At 49.0% G+C, this 6,185-nt stretch overlaps 2 pseudogenes; both read right to left on the bottom strand.

The window, feature by feature from the left end:
• The window catches only part of LOC147015342 (translocon-associated protein subunit beta-like), a 115,660-nt pseudogene extending 111,068 nt beyond the window's left edge, over positions 1-4,592 (bottom strand).
• On the bottom strand, positions 444-2,250 carry LOC147015343 (uncharacterized; annotated as a pseudogene).
• Positions 4,593-6,185: the final 1,593 nt, after the last annotated feature.

The raw sequence follows: 6,185 nt of genomic DNA, 5'->3' as shown, positions 1-6,185 counted from the left end.
GACCCGAGGAAATATTATCACGGGCCAATTGCAGGACTGACTGACGATGCCTCCCCGGTACGACAACTCGGTGTTGTACCTTCCACGTCTGGGTGGAGGACATGTTCTTTGGGGAATATTTATGCATCAGCACACCTGCACCATTCACATAGTAGCCTGTTCGTCCAGGCTCGGAGTCTTCTCCCATTTCCCAGAGGGTGGCAAGGGTGGGATCGAAGTGCTGATCCTCCACTAGACTGGTTACCGCAGACAATGCGGGAGTGACCCCAGGCACAGACTGGGGGTTGCAAACCGCCTGGGAGGACTGATCCTCCTCACCGGATTCGCCGACCGGCGAACAAGTAACTGGGGTCCCCGTGTCACAGATGGGAACGGTCCCTGAGGGGCCCGGCTCCTGAGGTTGGCCTGACTGGAGGCTCGGGTGGACTTCAGTCGAAGCAACGTCACCGTCGGAGGCTGGAGTCGATGCGCGAGGCTCCTCAGGCCAGAGTGAAGATATGTCTGACTCCGCCACTCTCTCCGCCGGTTTGCTCTGGGATCTAGTGACCACCCCACAGGTCAGAGTCAATAACTCCTCCCTGGCCATTGCATCATTGCCAATCAGCAAGGATACCCCTGGTACCGGGTAGTAGGGTACCACCGCACAGGTCATCGGACCCGTAAAAATGTCACTCCGGACCTTGATGAGAGCAAGGGGATACCAGCCAGGAACCTGGTTAATGCCCCGAAGGACGATATACTCACCGGTATAATGCATCTGAGAGGCCGGAACTACCCCCGCCTGGAGAACACACAGCGTCGCCCCAGTATCCCGAAGGTATTGGGCCTTAAACTTCACCACCGAATCAGGGCCACCCACTAAGGCTGTCCCTGAATAATCCTGATGCAGAGGATGAATGGTATTAGCCTCTGTGGTCGTGACCTCTGTCACCGATGCCACCGTCATGCAAGAGGGCCCAGTTGATGATCTCCACTGACCTCCCTCCGATTTAACCAGGTTGCCTCGATAGGCCGGACTAGCTGGGTTTGAGAAACCGGTCTCCACCGTGCCCCACGCGTTTGCAGAAATCGCACCAGGGCCGTGCCCTGGCCTGCAGCTTGCGACCGCCTCCAGTGGAGGGCATCGGGGAACCCTTCCCATCGATCCAGCCGCCGGGCAGACGGTCTTGACCGCAGTATCCTCAGTCTTACGACGCGACTGAGTGGCTTGCAGCATTTTGCACACCAAAACATGTTTATCAATAAGCTTGACACAGTCTGACAAGGAAACAGTGTCTCTATCGACAAGAAACAATGCTAAGTCCGGCAGAAGCTGTTGATCGATACGGTAACGCACCAGGAGTTCCGCAACCGCTGGAGGTAACTCAACGCTGGTCCCCTCGAACCATCTCTGCAGCTGTTCCAACAAGACCCGCGAATGTTCCTCATAGGTTTGACTGGACTGACGAGTCCAACTGAAAAAAATTTCGCCTATAAATACACGGAGACACCGCATTGGCGTTGAATATCTCGGCCTTCAACTTCCGGTATTCGTTTACGTCCTCGGTTGCCACCCTCGCATATACCTCCTTCGCCTTTTCAGATAGATGGCGAACAAGATGGCCGACCCACAAGCTCTCATCAATGCCCCCGGAAGTCAACAACTTCTCCGCCACCTCCAGATACGTTTCTGGCCTCGTGTCTCCCGTCCAGTCCAGCAAACGAACATGAACAATTTCTGAAAATGATGGTGCAGCAGACACATCTGCCCGCTGTCATTCAGTCAACATTCGCCACTCATGCTCTCTGACGCGTTCAGCCTCTGACGCATCATGCTCCCTGAGTCACTCAGCCTCTGCCACTGCTCTTTCAGCTAACTCTGCATCATGCTCCCTGAGTTGCTCAGCCTCTGCCCTGAGTCGCGCAGCCTCTGCCGCTGCTCTTTCAGCTAACTCTGTGTCATGCTCCCTGAGTTGCTCAGCCTCTGCCGCTGCTTTTTCAGCTAACTCTGCGTCATGCTTCCCTGAGTTGCTCAGCCTCTGCCCTGTCACTCTCCCTGTTATACATGTCGAGTTGTTGAACCGGGGTCAGCCCGGATCAGAAGGTCGAACGCATGCATTTAGTCATGATGGGGTCGCTCCCTAACATATCGGGTTCAGTGACCGGGTCAAGGCTGATTGCGTCGCTCACATCGACACCCACGTGACTGTCAACATGATCAGGTTGATCTCTCACTTCTCCAGCCGACATGGTTTGGCTACGAGTTATCATACGACAAGGGCACAAAACACTAAGTCGAAAAGGAGGCTGGGTCGAAATATTTCAGTAATATCTTTCACCACATGGAATGGGGCAATTCACACAGGGAAGGCAAACAATATTGGGGTGATACACGTAATTCGCACACAACGCTCTGTTGGGGAAATACGACACAAAATACCCAATATCACCACCGCACATCAAATTGCCAATGAGAAAATGCAACGTAAAATAACACTTTTTTTGTTGGCCGATGACTGGCGTAAACACAAGATAGCGTCCTATGGTGAGAAAATCCCTCCAAGATGGCGTCCCATGGTGAGAAAATCCCTCCAAGATGGCGTCCGCTGGTGAGAAGGTTCCTCCAAGATGGCGTCTGCTGGTGAGAAGGTTCTTCCAAGATGGCGTCTGCTGGTGAGAAGGTTCCTCCAATATGGCGTCTGCTGGTGAGGAAACGATGATCAGATGAAGGAAGATGGCGACCCACTGTGGAATTTGTGTCTCAGCTCCAATGTCTCTTACTTGAACGATCCGGACGAGGCCCCATTTGTCGCGATCCCGGTTGTAAATATCTTCCAGCACGGAATACTGACGTTAATGTCCGAGCTTCAAGCAGTCCATGTGTGGACAAAGAGAACAACAAAACACACCACTGTGTTTCAGATCGACCTCTAGGGGTAGGCACGATATTTTATTGGCTCGATCTCAAAAATGGCTGGTAACAGAATTAAATACACAGCACAAAACCCCTGCCAGAACTCTTGGCAACAATAGAGTTCCCAAAAACAGGGCGTACAACTCACAGCTCCGCTCAACGATCTCCGTGAATAACGATCACACTCATCCCGATTTAACTCAATCCTTTAGACGGAGCTATCAACGATCAGCGCGACGGTGCTGTCTAGAGTCTTAAAAATCACTTGAAAATCGCGTTTAAAACATGCGATTTGGAGCGCTCGATATATTTCTCCATTCGCGATCTTAGAGCCACGTCTATCGCCAGCAATGGCGCCCCGGCTCTCACGCGGTCCACCCACCATGTGCCGACTAGCCCACCAATCCCTGGGAGCCTGAAAGAGGTCACGTGATGTGGGCGGGACACTAATTTCGGTGAGAACATGGTTTTTCTCACAATATATATCTATATATATATATATATATATATATATATATATATATATATATATATATATATATATATATATATATATATATATCACCCCATCACTCTCTCTCTCTCTCTATCCCTCTCTCCCACCCCCTTCCTCTCTCTCTTTCTGCCCCCCAGGTCAGGTATGGGAGCATGTGCCAGAACAGCACGTCGCTGCGTCCACTTTCCGCCGGTACTCCAGGGGCCTCCGTCTGGCCATCTGCATCAGGCAGATGCCTTGCCCATCCCCATCTCCTTGAGATGATGGTCAACCTGCTGCAACCATGAGGCACGTGGTCGGCCCACTGGCCTCCTCCACTCATGAGACTCCCTCGCTGAGAGGATCTGGTGAGCAGGATCAGAATCAGGAAAACGAGCCACATGTCCATACAGCCACAGCTGATGCTCACGGACTATGCAGGTAACAAATCTCATCCGAGTCTCTCTCAGCAACCGCTCGTTGGACACAAAATCCGACCAGCGATAGCCAAGGATTCTTCGAAGAGACCTGGTACCAAAGGAATTAAGTCTCCGTCTCAGATCCTTGGTCAAAGTCCAAGTCTCGCACCCATAGAGCAAGACTGGAAGTACCAAGGACCTGAAGACTCGGACTTTCGTCCTCCCGCACAGGTACCGGCAGCGCCACACCCCATGATCCAGTGAATCCATGACTCCCCAGGCCCGACCCAGACGTCTATTGACCTCCGGCTCACAACCTGCGGAGACATGAATATCACTGCCAAGGTAAGTGAATCTATCCACGACCTCAACATCCTCACCACAAACAGACACAGACAGGACAGCAGCATCCAAGATGTCACCGAAAGCCTGGATCTTAGTTTTGACCCAAGAAATCCGTAATCCCAACGGCTCCGACTCCTCATTCAGCACCTCGGGGGCCCCCAAGAGGATGTCTAAAGTCTCCGCAAACCTGACTGCCCCCCACCCACCCTTAATATTCCCATCAGCGAAGCAACATGTCCTATCTGCTAGTCCACAATAATTCACTGCTTCATAACCAAAGATCAAGTGAAGCTCACCTAGAGCCAATATTGTAAATGTTGTCCTGAACATTCAAGTCTTTTCCTCAAGCTGCAATCTTGTTCAGGAAATTTTTGCAGGCCAGCAAGCAAGCTTCATCATCGTAAGCAATGCTCGGACAGAAAAATAATGTTACGATGTGCAGCAGCTGTGTCCACTGCATCTGAAACATCATGGGATGATAATTGATCAGTGTTACAGACAGTGGGAGGTTTAAGAGTGGGAAATTGGACAAAGGCAGAGTTTGGGGTAAAGTGGAGAAAAAGAAAAAGGACAGGTTAGGTAAAATGGGGAAAAATAAAAGGACCACTGCTACTACTTCGACTGATGGAATGAACCGGACGTTAATTGATTGAGATATGCTAACCACCATGGGAAGCAAGAAGTTGACATTTCGCTCTTTACTTCCCACGCTGGTTCATATATCTCAATCAATGTCCTGTTGATTTAATCCAATATCCTACCTGTCCACCAACACAGATCGATATGAACATTCACAAGCATGACTGGTTCTTCTTATTTTAACTACTACAACTACTCAGAAACTCATTTTTGCCCCCTGCTGCGAGGCAATAAAATGATTCTTTTTTAAAAGACAAGTTTACTTTAGGTATTGCAGTTGGAGATCTGCTGTTCGAATTACCAATCTGTTGTTGATGTATGTACGTGTATACAGGGGTGGGGAGGGGGGGTTTTTCCTGGCTCTGGTTTTTGTATCCCTGGCACTGCACTTGAAATTGCCATAAATTTATCCCCTCCCACCCATCAAAATATTTTGTGTTAATGGTGATTGAATTGGTGAAGTTTTACCGTCTGACATATGAAAATGACAAATGTACACTGCAAGGTCTCGTGGGGTTGATCCTTCGTGGGATCCCCTTCCAGATTCATCCATTTTGAGTGGGATAAAAAGGGGGGTTTTGCCCAAAATATTGGTATGTCATTCAAAAAAAAAATCTTCTTTTCAGAAGCTGAATACTGGATCCAGACCAAACTGGCCATGCAGCATCGTAACCATGCCTAAACCTTAAGTTGTCCTCTGCATGGCCGAATCTCCCCTGGAAAGGGGGCCACGGCCTCCCTCCCCGAATCTCCTCACACAGTCGTGGCCAAAAATATTGGCACCCTTGCACTTTTTTTCAAATAACTCACAATTTTCTCCAAAAATAAGTTGAAATTGACAAAAGTATTTGGTCTCCACAATTCTTTATTTCACTGATAATATTACAGAACCTTTGTTTTTGATTCAGAACTTAATATTATATATCCTTTCAGAAAATAAAAAAAGAAATGGCATTATCAAAATTATTCACACCCAAGACTTAATATTTGGTCGCACAAAATAACTATGGACAAAATAACTCCAGTCAAGTGCTTCCGATAATCATGAATGAGCTTCTTACACCTCTCTACTGGAAGTTTGGCCCACTCTTCTTGTGCAAACTGCTCCAATTCTCCCTGATTTGAAGGATGCCTTCTCTCAACTGTGGTTTTCAGATCTTCCCACAGGTGTTCAATGGGATTTAGATCCGGATTCATTGCTGGCCACTTCAGAACATTCCAGTGTTTTGTCTTGAACCATTCTTGGGTGCTTTTTTAAGTGTGTTTGGGGTCATTGTCCTGCTGCAAGAACCATCGACAGAGACCCAGCCCAGTTGAACTCTGGCTCACAGCCAACAGAGACATGAGTATCACTGCCAAGGTAAGTGAATATCTCCACGACCTCAACATCCTCACCACAAAAAGGTACAGAAAG

This window comes from Eptatretus burgeri, chromosome 12, assembly GCF_056783735.1.
Source record: "Eptatretus burgeri isolate ZD-2024b chromosome 12, Ebu_testis_v1, whole genome shotgun sequence".
In the NCBI taxonomy this organism is placed as follows: domain Eukaryota; kingdom Metazoa; phylum Chordata; class Myxini; order Myxiniformes; family Myxinidae; genus Eptatretus; species Eptatretus burgeri.
The sequence above is the reverse complement of the archived record's forward strand: the minus strand, read 5'-3'. Positions and strand labels throughout refer to the sequence as shown.